General features: G+C 46.2%; 7 non-coding genes across 7 annotated transcripts; all 7 read left to right on the top strand.

Moving 5' to 3' along the window:
* Nucleotides 1–3,000: 3,000 nt before the first annotated feature.
* Nucleotides 3,001–3,141, top strand: LOC146783598 (U4 spliceosomal RNA). Its single transcript, XR_014971116.1, has one exon. It is a non-coding gene; the product is annotated as a U4 spliceosomal RNA (small nuclear RNA).
* An 821-nt stretch (nucleotides 3,142–3,962) lies between these two features.
* Nucleotides 3,963–4,103, top strand: LOC146783599 (U4 spliceosomal RNA). The gene has a single exon (XR_014971208.1). It is a non-coding gene; the product is annotated as a U4 spliceosomal RNA (small nuclear RNA).
* Nucleotides 4,104–8,121: 4,018 nt separating this feature from the next.
* On the top strand, nucleotides 8,122–8,262 carry LOC146783600 (U4 spliceosomal RNA). Its single transcript, XR_014971150.1, has one exon. It is a non-coding gene; the product is annotated as a U4 spliceosomal RNA (small nuclear RNA).
* Nucleotides 8,263–9,083: 821 nt separating this feature from the next.
* Nucleotides 9,084–9,224, top strand: LOC146783601 (U4 spliceosomal RNA). Its single transcript, XR_014971194.1, has one exon. It is a non-coding gene; the product is annotated as a U4 spliceosomal RNA (small nuclear RNA).
* Nucleotides 9,225–13,244: 4,020 nt separating this feature from the next.
* Nucleotides 13,245–13,385, top strand: LOC146783602 (U4 spliceosomal RNA). The gene has a single exon (XR_014971098.1). It is a non-coding gene; the product is annotated as a U4 spliceosomal RNA (small nuclear RNA).
* Nucleotides 13,386–14,206: 821 nt separating this feature from the next.
* Nucleotides 14,207–14,347, top strand: LOC146783603 (U4 spliceosomal RNA). The gene has a single exon (XR_014971233.1). It is a non-coding gene; the product is annotated as a U4 spliceosomal RNA (small nuclear RNA).
* A 4,015-nt stretch (nucleotides 14,348–18,362) lies between these two features.
* LOC146783604 (U4 spliceosomal RNA) lies at nucleotides 18,363–18,503 on the top strand. The gene has a single exon (XR_014971068.1). It is a non-coding gene; the product is annotated as a U4 spliceosomal RNA (small nuclear RNA).
* Nucleotides 18,504–18,759: the final 256 nt, after the last annotated feature.

The following is an 18,759-nucleotide window of genomic DNA, read 5'->3' on the forward strand; positions in this document are numbered from 1 at the left end:
CGTTTTCAGAAGTTATACGATTTTTAAAGAATATTTAAAGTTTGCAGAAATTGACACTTTGAAGAAATTTCACAGAAAAACAGTCAATGATTCGCCATGGAAGAAAATTGGGTTACTGGTAAGTACAGTTGTAAGTATTTTTCAGAGTCAGTGCTGGGCACCAAGATCAAGCACTGGGAGCTCACCTAATAGCAGGTGAGTATTTTCGTTTTCGTTACTCGGCTAATTTTTGGTGAATTTCTAAGTTTTGAAAACTCCACACTTTGAAGAAATTTTCTGAAGAAACCAGTCAATTTTACCCTATGGAGAAAATTGAGTTATCGGTTTAAAGGTAAGTACTCGACTGGCAGAGTTAAGGTTCTGGGCATAGACTCAGGGGTCTCCCAGGGTCAGGTAGGTAGAGTGTTTTCACCCTCAGCGGCACAGGGGCAGCCGGGTGCAGAGAGAGTTAGGCCCAATGTTATCCTATGAGAGGTAGGGGGGCCTTGGTTGGTGGCTGCTGACTAGCAGGCTACGCGGCTGTGGGAGCTGGGCTCCTGGTCACTTGCTCAGGGCAAATGGGGAAGTAGATAGGTGTAGAGGTTACACTGCCAGGGCCACTCGGGCGGCTGGGTGCAGGGTGCTTTTGAGCTCTTGGGCGCTCAATTGATTTCAATGGGAGAGCTCCGGTTTAGAAAAAGATTGCAAGCTCGGGACGAAGATTCTTTAGGTGCCACCACCACTTCGAGAGGTAAGTTGGGTAGTTGGAGGATAGGTAGGTACCCAGGATTTGGGCACAGGGAGCCGCAGGGCGCCGGGTGCAGGGGTGCCTTTTGGTGTCGGGAAATCTTACCCTCTGTTGATCGCGTTGGGGGGGTACCTGGTTCTGAGGCTGCAGGTGTCGTCAGGAGCGTCTAGGGAAGTCCTTGGGTGCCGGACTCGGGTTCACAGTCGTCGTGGGGTCGTCCTCGTGGTCTTTGGTCACTCCGGCACAGGCCAGGCTTGGCGGGTGCAGAGTGTGTAGGGTTCGCGGTTCCGGGCTGATGACAGGGATTAGAAGTAGATTTTGAGTAGAGCCTCTACTCATGGGAGTCCCAGGGGCTTAGAGCCAAAAGGTAGCCAGGTCCTCCGGGGTTTGTGAGGTTGCTGGCCACAATAGATGCCGGGTTGGAGCAGGAGCAGGTTCGAGTGTCGCCAGGCCTGTAGGGCTGGTGCCAAAGCAGTTGGTGTCTTCCTCTTCTTAGCAGCTGCAGGGCAGGTCTTCTTTCTTCTTCCTCTTCTTTGTATTTCGGAATCTGGAATCTGGGGAAGGAAGGTTCAGGGTGCCCCTAAATACTAAATTTAGGGGCGTTACAGGTAGGCGAAGGGCAGGGACCAATGGGTCCCTGTCCTGGGGTGAGTACACCCCCTATTCAGCCACTCTCCTCTGGGAGGGGGGCAGCAGCCTAGTCCTGATTGGGTAGGGCCTCCCATCTTCAAGATGGCGAGCGCCCGGAGATGTGCTTCACCTCGCCTTCCCCACCTGAGGGGTGGAGTTGGCAGGCTGGCCCATCCCCTGTCCTTATTTGGGGTTTCCGGCCAAGCTTCCCGCCAGAGTGGGGGTTGCAAGTGGCCTGGGGAAGCTCACAGAGGCGTCATGCCTTTGAAGCTTCCCCCTGCCCATCCTGGGGGAGGAGATCTAGCATCTCGCCCAGGATGTGCATTGTTGCAGACCCAGGAGAGCAGGGGCTCTCCTACCCAGGGGTCCAGCAACATGTCTGCTGTGTGGCAGCCTAGGCAGCCTCAGAACAGACGTGGATTGTAGGTTAGGTTTCAGGGGGCCTCTCTAAGATGCCCTCTGTGGTGCTTGGTACATTAAATACCATACTGGCATCAGTGTGGGTTTAATGTGCTGAGCAGTTTGATACCAAACTTCTCAGTCTTCTGTGCTGCCATTATAGTGCTGTGGAGTTCGTGTTTGACAAGCTCCCAGCACCATGTATTCTTAAATGGAAGCACTGCACTTACAGGGCCCAGGAATGGACCTGGGTACTGTAGGGGCACCGGGCTCCTGCCTCTGTGCCCACACCACTGGCATAGGGCACCCAGCTAGAGGGGTGGCTGATGTATGCCAGGGCAGTGAAGGTTGTGGGCATGGCACACAGGGATGTGTGCCATGTCGATTCTCTCTTTTGTCTTGTACCCAGACACTCAGCCTGCCAGGGCAGTGTGTGTGTGTTAGGGTACAGGGCCTCTAAGGGTGGCACAATGAGTGCTGCAGCCCTTAGAGGCCTTCCCTGGTCACAAGGCCCTGGGTACCTAGGGTACCACTTACCAGGGGCTGACATGTGGCCAGGGTTTGCCAATTTTGTTTTGAGATTTTTGTTTTGGGAAGGAACATAGGCGCTGGGCTCCTGATTGGCAGGAGTCCAGGGCACACTCAGTCAAAGTACATTCAGCAATTCAACAAAAAGTGGGGGCATACCATTCAAGAAAGATGGCACTTTCACACAACTATTTTGTCGGCTATTGAGTGAATAGCTGAGATTGTACACTCCTTTGTCCGCAGACTGATATGTATCCATTTACTAGAAAGGCATCTCGTATACGGGTGAACAAGAGGCGCCAAAGTTAACTCTTGTAATATTCTAGAATAGTACACCTTTGGTTGCTTTCTTGCATTTAGGTACAAGAACTAGTTGTGGGAGGAGCCTGCTTGGGCTTAGGAGGATATGTGGTTGCATACATAATCATGTACTGATGACATCCCACATAGAGAGGGATGAAGGGAGGTTCCAAAGGAGGCTGTATAGTGAAATCTGCTAATTAGCATACGGAATCCCAGAGCCCAACGGGCACTTACCTGCAGAAGCAACAGAAGATAGAGTAGTACATATGATGTCTGGCTTTTGACTCGAGTGATAGAAAACATAGAAAGTATGCTTGCATATCTCTCTGATCGGTGCACGTTTCAAATTTGTCTCCCTGTAACAGACAAAAGTGTCACCGTTGTGGGACAGCTCATATCGCCTAGCTGATGTTATCTTTGTGCAGTGGCAGTATCGTAGCCAATGAGGTCTATCCGAGGCGTGATTATTGCTTATTGAAAACTTTACCCAATACCCCGCCATGTCAACTTGAAAAATAGTTGATATTGGCAATTTTTGATAGTTTTTATGGAGGCTGGATCAATTGTGTCAAAAGAAGATTGATTATACATCATTATAGTTATTTAGTAAGCAAAGAGGTGTAGATATTTTTCATAGAATGTCAATACTCATTGGTCAATATGTTTTTTTAACAACTGTTTTATTTCAACTAAAGTGTTTCTCATATCAGTGGAAAAGGGTTCTCTTAATCAATAGGTAAGGTACACGTATTACACTTTGTGATCTAATTGTCTTGGAAGCTGCACAGTGTCCAAAGCTTCAGACATTCATTCAGCATCTCTCTAAGTAGCAGAGCTAATGTGCTATTTTGTCGGCTATTGAGTGAATAGCTGAGATTGTACACTCCTTTGTCGGCAGACTGATATGTATCCTTTTACAGGAAAGGCATCTTGTATCTGGGTGAACAAAGAGGTGCCAAAGTGAACTCTTGTAATATTCTAGAATAGTACTCCTTTGGTTGCTCTGCTTGCATTTAGGTGCAATAACTCGTTTTGGAAGGAGCCAGATGGGGCTTAGGAGTATATGTGTTTGCATACAGAATCATGTACTGATGACATCACACATAGAGAGGGATGAAGGGAGGTGCCAAAGGAGGCTGTATAGTGAAATCTGCTAATTAGCATATGGAATCCCAGAGCCCAATGGGTACTTATCTGCAGAACCAACAGAAGATAAAATAGTCCACCTGATGTCTGGCTTTTGACCTGAGTGATAGAAAACATAGAAAGTATGCTTGCATATCTCTCTGATCAGTGCATATGTTCCAACTGTGTCTCCCTGAAAGAGACAAAAGTGTCACGATTGTGGGACTGCTCATATTGCCAATTGGACGTTATCTTTGAATAGTGGCAGTATTGTAACCAATGCGGTGTATCCGAGGTGTGATTGTTGCTTATTCAAAACTTTACGCAATACCCAGTCTTGTCAACTAGAACAACAGTTGTTGTTGGTAATTTAGGATAATCTTTACGGAGGCTAGATCAATTGTGTCAAAAAATGATTGATTATACATCAATGTATTTATTCAGTAAGAAAAAAGGTGTAGATATTTTTCATAGAATATCAATACTCTTTGCTCGATATGTTTTTCATTAACTGTTTCATTTCAACCAACGTGTTTTTTATATGCGTAAAAGAGGGTCCGCTTAATCATTAGGTAAGGTACACATATTAAACTTTGGGTGCTAATTGATTTAGAAGCTGCGCAGTGTCCGAAGATTCAGACATTTATTCAGCATCTCTCTAGGTTTTAGATCAAATGTACTATTGTGAGAAAGTGGCTCTGTATATACTGTTCCAAAATAGGTACAGGGTGTACAGAGTCCACAATCCGCAGAGGTTTGGCAGAGGCTAAAGTTAGAAATAACCTTAGTCTCTAAAGTGGTAGCTTGGTCGAGCAGTAAGGCAGTATCAGAGGACAGTGTAAAGCATTTGTTGTACACACTCAGTCAGCAAAATGATTTCACACACTCAATAACTGAACTCTAGGCCAATGGTTTGTATAAAAAATATGTCTGTTTTGTTTTAGAACCAACAATAGGAATTAAAATATACTTTCTCAGAATGAGATGCTTTATTTAAATACTTTTGCAATATGCAATTGGCTTTTGTAGAAAGTTATAAGTTGTTGCAATAGGCAACACAGTTTTAAACACAATAATGCATTGAGTTCAATGGAAATTTCAAGTTATTTGCAATAGATTACTTTCAGGATTACTTTAGAGATTCCAGGACTGGATCCTAGATTCAGTCCTGGGACAGTACTTAGAAACAAGTGATAAAAGTCGACTTAGTTACTACTAGGATTTTTAAGTAATATTTTGCTATTTTAAAAGTTGACACTTAGAAGAAATTTCATAGAAAACAGTCAATGATTCCCTATGGAAGAAAATTCAAGCTGCAGGTATAGTATGTTCTCGTTACTTTTGTAATCCAGTACTGGGTGCCTAGACTCAGTACTGGGACCTTTATCCAAAACAGGTAAGTAATTACGTTTTCAGAAGTTATACGATTTTTAAAGAGTATTTAAAGTTTGCAGAAATTGACACTTTGAAGAAATTTCACAGAAAAACAGTCAATGATTCCCTATGGAAGAAAATTGGGTTACTGGTAAGTACAGTTGTAAGTATTTTTCAGAGTCACTGCTGGGCACCAAGATCCAGCACTGGGAGCTCACCTAATAGCAGGTGAGTATTTTCGTTTTCGTTACTCGGCTGATTTTTGGTGAATATTTTAAGTTTTGAAAACTCCACACTTTGAAGAAATTTTCAGAAGAAACCAGTCAATGTTACCCTATGGAGAAAATTGAGTTATCGGTTTAAAGGTAAGTACTCGACTGGCAGAGTTAAGGTTCTGGGCATAGACTCAGGGGTCTCCCAGGGTCAGGTAGGTAGAGTTTTTTCACCCTCAGCGGCACAGGGGCAGCCGGGTGCAGAGAGAGTTAGACCCAATGTTATCCTATGAGAGGTAGGGGGGCCTTGGTTGGTGGCTGCTGACTAGCAGGCTACGCGGCTGTGGGAGCTGGGCTCCTGGTCACTTGCTCAGGGCAAATGGGGAAGTAGATAGGTGTAGAGGTTACACTGCCAGGGCCACTCGGGCGGCTGGGTGCAGGGTGCTTTTGAGCTCTTGGGCGCTCAATTGATTTCAATGGGAGAGCTCCGGTTTAGAAAAAGATTGCAAGCTCGGGGACGAAGATTCTTTAGGTGCCACCACCACTTCGAGAGGTAAGTTGGGTAGTTGGAGGATAGGTAGGTACCCAGGATTTGGGCACAGGGAGCCGCAGGGAGCCGGGTGCAGGGGTGCCTTTTGGTGTCGGGAAATCTTACCCTCTGTTGATCGCGTTGGGGGGGTACCTGGTTCTGAGGCTGCAGGTGTCGTCAGGAGCGTCTAGGGAAGTCCTTGGGTGCCGGACTCAGGTTCACAGTCGTCGTGGGGTCGTCCTCGTGGTCTTTGGTCACTCCGGCACAGGCCAGGCTTGGCGGGTGCAGAGTGTGTAGGGTTCGCGGTTCCGGGCTGATGCCAGGGATTAGAAGTAGATTTTGAGTAGAGCCTCTACTCATGGGAGTCCCAGGGGCTTAGAGCCAAAAGGTAGCCAGGTCCTCCGGGGTTTGTGAGGTTGCTGGCCACAATAGATGCCGGGTTGGAGCAGGAGCAGGTTCGAGTGTCGCCAGGCCTGTATGGCTGGGGCCAAAGCAGTTGGTGTCTTCCTCTTCTTAGCAGCTGCAGGGCAGGTCTTCTTTCTTCTTCCTCTTCTTTGTATTTCGGAATCTGGAATCTGGGGAAGGAAGGTTCAGGGTGCCCCTAAATACTAAATTTAGGGGCGTTACAGGTAGGCGAAGGGCAGGGACCAATGGGTCCCTGTCCTGGGGTGAGTACACCCCCTATTCAGCCACTCTCCTCTGGGAGGGGGGCAGCAGCCTAGTCCTGATTGGGTAGGGCCTCCCATCTTCAAGATGGCGAGCGCCCGGAGATGTGCTTCACCTCGCCTTCCCCACCTGAGGGGTGGAGTTGGCAGGCTGGCCCATCCCCTGTCCTTATTTGGGGTTTCCGGCCAAGCTTCCCGCCAGAGTGGGGTTTGCAAGTGGCCTGGGGAAGCTCACAGAGGCGGCATGCCTTTGAAGCTTCCCCCTGCCCATCCTGGGGGAGGAGATCTAGCATCTCGCCCAGGATGTGCATTGTTGCAGACCCAGGAGAGCAGGGGCTCTCCTACCCAGGGGTCCAGCAACATGTCTGCTGTGTGGCAGCCTAGGCAGCCTCAGAACAGACGTGGATTGTAAATTAGGTTTCAGGGGGCCTCTCTAAGATGCCCTCTGTGGTGCTTGGTACATTAAATACCATACTGGCATCAGTGTGGGATTAATGTGCTGAGCAGTTTGATACCAAACTTCTCAGTCTTCTGTGCTGCCATTATAGTGCTGTGGAGTTCGTGTTTGACAAGCTCCCAGCACCATGTACTCTTAAATGGAAGCACTGCACTTACAGGGCCCAGGAATGGACCTGGGTACTGTAGGGGCACCGGGCTCCTGCCTCTGTGCCCACACCACTGGCATAGGGCACCCAGCTAGAGGGGTGGCTGATGTATGCCAGGGCAGTGAAGGTTGTGGGCATGGCACACAGGGATGTGTGCCACGTCGATTCTCTGTTTTGTCTTGTACCCAGACACTCAGCCTGCCAGGGCAGTGTGTGTGTGTTAGGGTACAGGGCCTCTAAGGGTGGCACAATGAGTGCTGCAGCCCTTAGAGGCCTTCCCTGGTCACAAGGCCCTGGGTACCTAGGGTACCACTTACCAGGGGCTGACATGTGGCCAGGGTTTGCCAATTTTGTTTTGAGATTTTTGTTTTGGGAAGGAACATAGGCCCTGGGCTCCTGATTGGCAGGAGTCCAGGGCACACTCAGTCAAAGTACATTCAGCAATTCAGCAAAAAGTGGGGGCATACCATTCAAGAAAGATGGCACTTTCACACAACTATTTTGTCGGCTATTGAGTGAATAGCTGAGATTGTACACTCCTTTGTCCGCAGACTGATATGTATCCATTTACAAGAAAGGCATCTCGTATCCGGGTGAACAAGAGGCGCCAAAGTTAACTCTTGTAATATTCTAGAATAGTACACCTTTGGTTGCTTTCTTGCATTTAGGTACAAGAACTAGTTTTGGGAGGAGCCTGCTTGGGCTTAGGAGGATATGTGGTTGCATACATAATCATGTACTGATGACATCCCACATAGAGAGGGATGAAGGGAGGTGCCAAAGGAGGCTGTATAGTGAAATCTGCTAATTAGCATACGGAATCCCAGAGCCCAACGGGCACTTACCTGCAGAAGCAACAGAAGATAGAGTAGTACATATCATGTCTGGCTTTTGACTCGAGTGATAGAAAACATAGAAAGTATGCTTGCATATCTCTCTGATCGGTGCACGTTTCAAATTTGTCTCCCTGTAACAGACAAAAGTGTCACCGTTGTGGGACTGCTCATATCGCCTAGCTGATGTTATCTTTGTGCAGTGGCAGTATCGTAGGCAATGAGGTCTATCCGAGGTGTGATTATTGCTTATTGAAAACTTTACCCAATACCCTGCCATGTCAACTTGAAAAATAGTTGATATTGGCAATTTTTGATAGTCTCTATGGAGGCTGGATCAATTGTGTCAAAAGAAGATTGATTATACATCATTATAGTTATTTAGTAAGCAAAGAGGTGTAGATATTTTTCATAGAATGTCAATACTCATTGGTCAATATGTTTTTTTAACAACTGTTTTATTTCAACTAAAGTGTTTCTCATATCTGTGGAAAAGGGTCCTCTTAATCAATAGGTAAGGTACACGTATTAAACTTTGTGATCTAATTGTCTTGGAAGCTGCACAGTGTCCAAAGCTTCAGACATTCATTCAGCATCTCTCTAAGTAGCAGAGCTAATGTGCTATTTTGTCGGCTATTGAGTGAATAGCTGAGATTGTACACTCCTTTGTCGGCAGACTGATATGTATCCTTTTACAAGAAAGGCATCTTGTATCTGGGTGAACAAAGAGGTGCCAAAGTGAACTCTTGTAATATTCTAGAATAGTACTCCTTTGGTTGCTCTGCTTGCATTTAGGTACAATAACTCGTTTTGGAAGGAGCCAGATGGGGCTTAGGAGTATATGTGTTTGCATACAGAATCATGTACTGATGACATCACACATAGAGAGGGATGAAGGGAGGTGCCAAAGGAGGCTGTATAGTGAAATCTGCTAATTAGCATATGGAATCCCAGAGCCCAATGGGTACTTATCTGCAGAACCAACAGAAGATAAAGTAGTCCACCTGTTGTCTGGCTTTTGACCTGAGTGATAGAAAACATAGAAAGTATGCTTGCATATCTCTCTGATCAGTGCATATGTTCCAACTTTGTCTCCCTGTAAGAGACAAAAGTGTCACGATTGTGGGACTGCTCATATTGCCAATTGGACGTTATCTTTGAATAGTGGCAGTATTGTAACCAATGCGGTGTATCCGAGGTGTGATTGTTGCTTATTCAAAACTTTACGCAATACCCAGTCTTGTCAACTTGAACAACAGTTGTTGTTGGTAATTTAGGATAATCTTTACGGAGGCTAGATCAATTGTGTCAAAAAATGATTGATTATACATCAATGTATTTATTCAGTAAGAAAAAAGGTGTAGATATTTTTCATAGAATATCAATACTCTTTGCTCGATATGTTTTTCATTAACTGTTTCATTTCAACCAACGTGTTTTTTATATGCGTAAAAGAGGGTCCGCTTAATCATTAGGTAAGGTACACATATTAAACTTTGGGTGCTAATTGATTTAGAAGCTGCGCAGTGTCCGAAGATTCAGACATTTATTCAGCATCTCTCTAGGTTTTAGATCAAATGTACTATTGTGAGAAAGTGGCTCTGTATATACTGTTCCAAAATAAGTACAGGGTGTACAGACTCCACAGTCCCCAGAGGTTTGGCAGAGGCTAAAGTTAGAAATAACCTTAGTCTCTAAAGTGGTAGCTTGGTCGAGCAGTAAGGCAGTATCAGAGGACAGTGTAAAGCATTTGTTGTACACACTCAGTCAGCGAAATGATTTCACACACTCAATAACTGAACTCTAGGCCAATGGTTTGTATAAAAAAGATATGTCTGTTTTGTTTTAGAACCAACAATAGGAATTAAAATATACTTTCTCAGAATGAGATGCTTTATTTAAATACTTTTGCAATATGCAATTGGCTTTTGTAGAAAGTTATAAGTTGTTGCAATAGGCAACACAGTTTTAAACACAATAATGCATTGAGTTCAATGGAAATTTCAAGTTATTTGCAATAGATTACTTTCAGGATTACTTTAGAGATTCCAGGACTGGATCCTAGATTCAGTCCTGGGACAATACTTAGAAACAAGTGATAAAAGTCGACTTAGTTACTACTAGGATTTTTAAGTAATATTTTGCTATTTTAAAAGTTGACACTTAGAAGAAATTTCATAGAAAACAGTCAATGATTCCCTATGGAAGAAAATTCAAGCTGCAGGTATAGTATGTTCTCGTTACTTTTGTAATCCAGTACTGGGTGCCTAGACTCAGTACTGGGACCTTTATCCAAAACAGGTAAGTAATTACGTTTTCAGAAGTTATACGATTTTTAAAGAATATTTAAAGTTTGCAGAAATTGACACTTTGAAGAAATTTCACAGAAAAACAGTCAATGATTCCCTATGGAAGAAAATTGGGTTACTGGTAAGTACAGTTGTAAGTATTTTTCAGAGTCAGTGCTGGGCACCAAGATCCAGCACTGGGAGCTCACCTAATAGCAGGTGAGTATTTTCGTTTTCGTTACTCGGCTGATTTTTGGTGAATATTTTAAGTTTTGAAAACTCCACACTTTGAAGAAATTTTCAGAAGAAACCAGTCAATGTTACCCTATGGAGAAAATTGAGTTATCGGTTTAAAGGTAAGTACTCGACTGGCAGAGTTAAGGTTCTGGGCATAGACTCAGGGGTCTCCCAGGGTCAGGTAGGTAGAGTTTTTTCACCCTCAGCGGCACAGGGGCAGCCGGGTGCAGAGAGAGTTAGACCCAATGTTATCCTATGAGAGGTAGGGGGGCCTTGGTTGGTGGCTGCTGACTAGCAGGCTACGCGGCTGTGGGAGCTGGGCTCCTGGTCACTTGCTCAGGGCAAATGGGGAAGTAGATAGGTGTAGAGGTTACACTGCCAGGGCTACTCGGGCGGCTGGGTGCAGGGTGCTTTTGAGCTCTTGGGCGCTCAATTGATTTCAATGGGAGAGCTCCGGTTTAGAAAAAGATTGCAAGCGCGGGGACGAAGATTCTTTAGGTGCCACCACCACTTCGAGAGGTAAGTTGGGTAGTTAGAGGATAGGTAGGTACCCAGGATTTGGGCACAGGGAGCCGCAGGGCGCCGGGTGCAGGGGTGCCTTTTGGTGTCGGGAAATCTTACCCTCTGTTGATCGCGTTGGGGGGGTACCTGGTTCTGAGGCTGCAGGTGTCGTCAGGAGCGTCTAGGGAAGTCCTTGGGTGCCGGACTCGGGTTCACAGTCGTCGTGGGGTCGTCCTCGTGGTCTTTGGTCACTCCGGCACAGGCCAGGCTTGGCGGGTGCAGAGTGTGTAGGGTTCGCGGTTCCGGGCTGATGCCAGGGATTAGAAGTAGATTTTGAGTAGAGCCTCTACTCATGGGAGTTCCAGGGGCTTAGAGCCAAACGGTAGCAAGGTCCTCCGGGGTTTGTGAGGTTGCTGGCCACAATAGATGCCGGGTTGGAGCAGGAGCAGGTTCGAGTGTCGCCAGGCCTGTAGGGCTGGGGCCAAAGCAGTTGGTGTCTTCCTCTTCTTAGCAGCTGCAGGGCAGGTCTTCTTTCTTCGTCCTCTTCTTTGTATTTCGGAATCTGGAATCTGGGGAAGGAAGGTTCAGGGTGCCCCTAAATACTAAATTTAGGGGCGTTACAGGTAGGCGAAGGGCAGGGGCCAATGGGTCCCTGTCCTGGGGTGAGTACACCCCCTATTCAGCCACTCTCCTCTGGGAGGGGGGCAGCAGCCTAGTCCTGATTGGGTAGGGCCTCCCATCTTCAAGATGGCGAGCGCCCGGAGATGTGCTTCACCTCGCCTTCCCCACCTGAGGGGTGGGGTTGGCAGGCTGGCCCATCCCCTGTCCTTATTTGGGGTTTCCGGCCAAGCTTCCCGCCAGAGTGGGGGTTGCAAGTGGCCTGGGGAAGCTCACTGAGGCGGCATGCCTTTGAAGCTTCCCCCTGCCCATCCTGGGGGAGGAGATCTAGCATCTCGCCCAGGATGTGCATTGTTGCAGACCCAGGAGAGCAGGGGCTCTCCTACCCAGGGGTCCAGCAACATGTCTGCTGTGTGGCAGCCTAGGCAGCCTCAGAACAGACGTGGATTGTAGGTTAGGTTTCAGGGGGCCTCTCTAAGATGCCCTCTGTGGTGCTTGGTACATTAAATACCATACTGGCATCAGTGTGGGTTTAATATGCTGAGCAGTTTGATACCAAACTTCTCAGTCTTCTGTGCTGCCATTATAGTGCTGTGGAGTTCGTGTTTGACAAGCTCCCAGCACCATGTACTCTTAAATGGAAGCACTGCACTTACAGGGCCCAGGAATGGACCTGGGCACTGTAGGGGCACCGGGCTCCTGCCTCTGTGCCCACACCACTGGCATAGGGCACCCAGCTAGAGGGGTGGCTGATGTATGCCAGGGCAGTGAAGGTTGTGGGCATGGCACACAGGGATGTGTGCCACGTCGATTCTCTGTTTTGTCTTGTGCCCAGACACTCAGCCTGCCAGGGCAGTGTGTGTGTGTTAGGGTACAGGGCCTCTAAGGGTGGCACAATGAGTGCTGCAGCCCTTAGAGGCCTTCCCTGGTCACAAGGCCCTGGGTACCTAGTGTACCACTTACCAGGGGCTGACATGTGGCCAGGGTTTGCCAATTTTGTTTTGAGATTTTTGTTTTGGGAAGGAACATAGGCCCTGGGCTCCTGATTGGCAGGAGTCCAGGGCACACTCAGTCAAAGTACATTCAGCAATTCAGCAAAAAGTGGGGGCATACCATTCAAGAAAGATGGCACTTTCACACAACTATTTTGTCGGCTATTGAGTGAATAGCTGAGATTGTACACTCCTTTGTCCGCAGACTGATATGTATCCATTTACAAGAAAGGCATCTCGTATCCGGGTGAACAAGAGGCGCCAAAGTTAACTCTTGTAATATTCTAGAATAGTACACCTTTGGTTGCTTTCTTGCATTTAGGTACAAGAACTAGTTTTGGGAGGAGCCTGCTTGGGCTTAGGAGGATATGTGGTTGCATACATAATCATGTACTGATGACATCCCACATAGAGAGGGACGAAGGGAGGTGCCAAAGGAGGCTGTATAGTGAAATCTGCTAATTAGCATACGGAATCCCAGAGCCCAACGGGCACTTACCTGCAGAAGCAACAGAAGATAGAGTAGTACATATCATGTCTGGCTTTTGACTCGAGTGATAGAAAACATAGAAAGTATGCTTGCATATCTCTCTGATCGGTGCACGTTTCAAATTTGTCTCCCTGTAACAGACAAAAGTGTCACCGTTGTGGGACTGCTCATATCGCCTAGCTGATGTTATCTTTGTGCAGTGGCAGTATTGTAGCCAATGAGGTCTATCCGAGGCGTGATTATTGCTTATTGAAAACTTTACCCAATACCCCGCCATGTCAACTTGAAAAATAGTTGATATTGGCAATTTTTGATAGTCTCTATGGAGGCTGGATCAATTGTGTCAAAAGAAGATTGATTATACATCATTATAGTTATTTAGTAAGCAAAGAGGTGTAGATATTTTTGATAGAATGTCAATATTAATTGGTCAATATGTTTTTTTAACAACTGTTTTATTTCAACTAAAGTGTTTCTCATATCTGTGGAAAAGGGTCCTCTTAATCAATAGGTAAGGTACACGTATTAAACTTTGTGATCTAATTGTCTTGGAAGCTGCACAGTGTCCAAAGCTTCAGACATTCATTCAGCATCTCTCGAAGTAGCAGAGCTAATGTGCTATTTTGTCGGCTATTGAGTGAATAGCTGAGATTGTACACTCCTTTGTCGGCAGACTGATATGTATCCTTTTACAAGAAAGGCATCTTGTATCTGGGTGAACAAAGAGGTGCCAAAGTGAACTCTTGTAATATTCTAGAATAGTACTCCTTTGGTTGCTCTGCTTGCATTTAGGTACAATAACTCGTTTTGGAAGGAGCCAGATGGGGCTTAGGAGTATATGTGTTTGCATACAGAATCATGTACTGATGACATCACACATAGAGAGGGATGAAGGGAGGTGCCAAAGGAGGCTGTATAGTGAAATCTGCTAATTAGCATATGGAATCCCAGAGCCCAATGGGTACTTATCTGCAGAACCAACAGAAGATAAAGTAGTCCACCTGTTGTCTGGCTTTTGACCTGAGTGATAGAAAACATAGAAAGTATGCTTGCATATCTCTCTGATCAGTGCATATGTTCCAACTTTGTCTCCCTGTAAGAGACAAAAGTGTCACGATTGTGGGACTGCTCATATTGCCAATTGGACGCTATCTTTGAATAGTGGCAGTATTGTAACCAATGCGGTGTATCCAAGGTGTGATTGTTGCTTATTTAAAACTTTACGCAATACCCAGTCTTGTCAACTTGAACAACAGTTGTTGTTGGTAATTTAGGATAATCTTTACGGAGGCTGGATCAATTGTGTCAAAAAATGATTGATTATACATCAATGTATTTATTCAGTAAGAAAAAAGGTGTAGATATTTTTCATAGAATATCAATACTCTTTGCTCGATATGTTTTTCATTAACTGTTTCATTTCAACCAACGTGTTTTTTATATGCGTAAAAGAGGGTCCGCTTAATCATTAGGTAAGGTACACATATTAAACTTTGGGTGCTAATTGATTTAGAAGCTGCGCAGTGTCCGAAGATTCAGACATTTATTCAGCATCTCTCTAGGTTTTAGATCAAATGTACTATTGTGAGAAAGTGGCTCTGTATATACTGTTCCAAAATAAGTACAGGATGTACAGACTCCACAGTCCCCAGAGGTTTGGCAGAGGCTAAAGTTAGAAATAACCTTAGTCTCTAAAGTGGTAGCTTGGTCGAGCAGTAAGGCAGTATCAGAGGACAGTGTAAAGCATTTGTTGTACACACTCAGTCAGCGAAATGATTTCACACACTCAATAACTGAACTCTAGGCCAATGGTTTGTATAAAAAAGATATGTCTGTTTTGTTTTAGAACCAACAATAGGAATTAAAATATACTTTCTCAGAATGAGATGCTTTATTTAAATACTTTTGCAATATGCAATTGGCTTTTGTAGAAAGTTATAAGTTGTTGCAATAGGCAACACAGTTTTAAACACAATAATGCATTGAGTTCAATGGAAATTTCAAGTTATTTGCAATAGATTACTTTCAGGATTACTTTAGAGATTCCAGGACTGGATCCTAGATTCAGTCCTGGGACAATACTTAGAAACAAGTGATAAAAGTCGACTTAGTTACTACTAGGATTTTTAAGTAATATTTTGCTATTTTAAAAGTTGACACTTAGAAGAAATTTCATAGAAAACAGTCAATGATTCCCTATGGAAGAAAATTCAAGCTGCAGGTATAGTATGTTCTCGTTACTTTTGTAATCCAGTACTGGGTGCCTAGACTCAGTACTGGGACCTTTATCCAAAACAGGTAAGTAATTACGTTTTCAGAAGTTATACGATTTTTAAAGAATATTTAAAGTTTGCAGAAATTGACACTGAAGAAATTTCACAGAAAAACAGTCAATGATTCCCTATGGAAGAAAATTGGGTTACTGGTAAGTACAGTTGTAAGTATTTTTCAGAGTCAGTGCTGGGCACCAAGATCCAGCACTGGGAGCTCACCTAATAGCAGGTGAGTATTTTTGTTTTCGTTACTCGGCTGATTTTTGGTGAATTTTTAAGTTTTGAAAACTCCACACTTTGAAGAAATTTTCAGAAGAAACCAGTCAATGTTACCCCATGGAGAAAATTGAGTTATCGGTTTAAAGGTAAGTACTCGACTGGCAGAGTTAAGGTGCTGGGCATAGACTCAGGGGTCTCCCAGGGTCAGGTAGGTAGAGTTTTTTCACCCTCAGCGGCACAGGGGCAGCCGGGTGCAGAGAGAGTTAGACCCAATGTTATCCTATGAGAGGTAGGGGGGCCTTGGTTGGTGGCTGCTGACTAGCAGGCTACGCGGCTGTGGGAGCTGGGCTCCTGGTCACTTGCTCAGGGCAAATGGGGAAGTAGATAGGTGTAGAGGTTACACTGCCAGGGCCACTCGGGCGGCTGGGTGCAGGGTGCTTTTGAGCTCTTGGGCGCTCAATTGATTTCAATGGGAGAGCTCCGGTTTAGAAAAAGATTGCAAGCTCGGGGACGAAGATTCTTTAGGTGCCACCACCACTTCGAGAGGTAAGTTGGGTAGTTGGAGGATAGGTAGGTACCCAGGATTTGGGCACAGGGAGCCGCAGGGCGCCGGGTGCAGGGGTGCCTTTTGGTGTCGGGAAATCTTACCCTCTGTTGATCGCGTTGGGGGGGTACCTGGTTCTGAGGCTGCAGGTGTCGTCAGGAGCGTCTAGGGAAGTCCTTGGGTGCCGGACTCAGGTTCACAGTCGTCGTGGGGTCGTCCTCGTGGTCTTTGGTCACTCCGGCACAGGCCAGGCTTGGCGGGTGCAGAGTGTGTAGGGTTCGCGGTTCCGGGCTGATGCCAGGGATTAGAAGTAGATTTTGAGTAGAGCCTCTACTCATGGGAGTCCCAGGGGCTTAGAGCCAAAAGGTAGCCAGGTCCTCCGGGGTTTGTGAGGTTGCTGGCCACAATAGATGCCGGGTTGGAGCAGGAGCAGGTTCGAGTGTCGCCAGGCCTGTAGGGCTGGGGCCAAAGCAGTTGGTGTCTTCCTCTTCTTAGCAGCTGCAGGGCAGGTCTTCTTTCTTCTTCCTCTTCTTTGTATTTCGGAATCTGGAATCTGGGGAAGGAAGGTTCAGGGTGCCCCTAAATACTAAATTTAGGGGCGTTACAGGTAGGCGAAGGGCAGGGACCAATGGGTCCCTGTCCTGGGGTGAGTACACCCCCTATTCAGCCACTCTCCTCTGGGAGGGGGGCAGCAGCCTAGTCCTGATTGGGTAGGGCCTCCCATCTTCAAGATGGCGAGCGCCCGGAGATGTGCTTCACCTCGCCTTCCCCACCTGAGGGGTGGAGTTGGCAGGCTGGCCCATCCCCTGTCCTTATTTGGGGTTTCCGGCCAAGCTTCCCGCCAGAGTGGGGGTTGCAAGTGGCCTGGGGAAGCTCACAGAGGCGGCATGCCTTTGAAGCTTCCCCCTGCCCATCCTGGGGGAGGAGATCTAGCATCTCGCCCAGGATGTGCATTGTTGCAGACCCAGGAGAGCAGGGGCTCTCCTACCCAGGGGTCCAGCAACATGTCTGCTGTGTGGCAGCCTAGGCAGCCTCAGAACAGACGTGGATTGTAAATTAGGTTTCAGGGGGCCTCTCTAAGATGCCCTCTGTGGTGCTTGGTACATTAAATACCATACTGGCATCAGTGTGGGTTTAATGTGCTGAGCAGTTTGATACCAAACTTCTCAGTCTTCTGTGCTGCCATTATAGTGCTGTGGAGTTCGTGTTTGACAAGCTCCCAGCACCATGTACTCTTAAATGGAAGCACTGCACTTACAGGGCCCAGGAATGGACCTGGGTACTGTAGGGGCACCGGGCTCCTGCCTCTGTGCCCACACCACTGGCATAGGGCACCCAGCTAGAGGGGTGGCTGATGTATGCCAGGGCAGTGAAGGTTGTGGGCATGGCACACAGGGATGTGTGCCACGTCGATTCTCTGTTTTGTCTTGTACCCAGACACTCAGCCTGCCAGGGCAGAGTGTGTGTTAGGGTACAGGGCCTCTAAGGGTGGCACAATGAGTGCTGCAGCCCTTAGAGGCCTTCCCTGGTCACAAGGCCCTGGGTACCTAGGGTACCACTTACCAGGGGCTGACATGTGGCCAGGGTTTGCCAATTTTGTTTTGAGATTTTTGTTTTGGGAAGGAACATAGGCCCTGGGCTCCTGATTGGCAGGAGTCCAGGGCACACTCAGTCAAAGTACATTCAGCAATTCAGCAAAAAGTGGGGGCATACCATTCAAGAAAGATGGCACTTTCACACAACTATTTTGTCGGCTATTGAGTGAATAGCTGAGATTGTACACTCCTTTGTCCGCAGACTGATATGTATCCATTTACAAGAAAGGCATCTCGTATCCGGGTGAACAAGAGGCGCCAAAGTTAACTCTTGTAATATTCTAGAATAGTACACCTTTGGTTGCTTTCTTGCATTTAGGTACAAGAACTAGTTTTGGGAGGAGCCTGCTTGGGCTTAGGAGGATATGTGGTTGCATACATAATCATGTACTGATGACATCCCACATAGAGAGGGATGAAGGGAGGTGCCAAAGGAGGCTGTATAGTGAAATCTGCTAATTAGCATACGGAATCCCAGAGCCCAACGGGCACTTACCTGCAGAAGCAACAGAAGATAGAGTAGTACATATGATGTCTGGCTTTTGACTCGAGTGATAGAAAACATAGAAAGTATGCTTGCATATCTCTCTGATCGGTGCACGTTTCAAATTTGTCTCCCTGTAACAGACAAAAGTGTCACCGTTGTGGGACTGCTCATATTGCCTAGCTGATGCTATCTTTGTGCAGTGGCAGTATCGTAGCCAATGAGGTCTATCCGAGGCGTGATTATTGCTTATTGAAAACTTTACCCAATACCCCGCCATGTCAACTTGAAAAATAGTTGATATTGGCAATTTTTGATAGTCTCTATGGAGGCTGGATCAATTGTGTCAAAAGAAGATTGATTATACATCATTATAGTTATTTAGTAAGCAAAGAGGTGTAGATATTTTTCATAGAATGTCAATACTCATTGGTCAATATGTTTTTTTAACAACTGTTTTATTTCAACTAAAGTGTTTCTCATATCTGTGGAAAAGGGTCCTCTTAATCAATAGGTAAGGTACACGTATTAAACTTTGTGATCTAATTGTCTTGGAAGCTGCACAGTGTCCAAAGCTTCAGACATTCA

Source organism: Triturus cristatus, chromosome 11 (genome assembly GCF_964204655.1).
Source record: "Triturus cristatus chromosome 11, aTriCri1.1, whole genome shotgun sequence".
Classification (NCBI taxonomy): domain Eukaryota; kingdom Metazoa; phylum Chordata; class Amphibia; order Caudata; family Salamandridae; genus Triturus; species Triturus cristatus.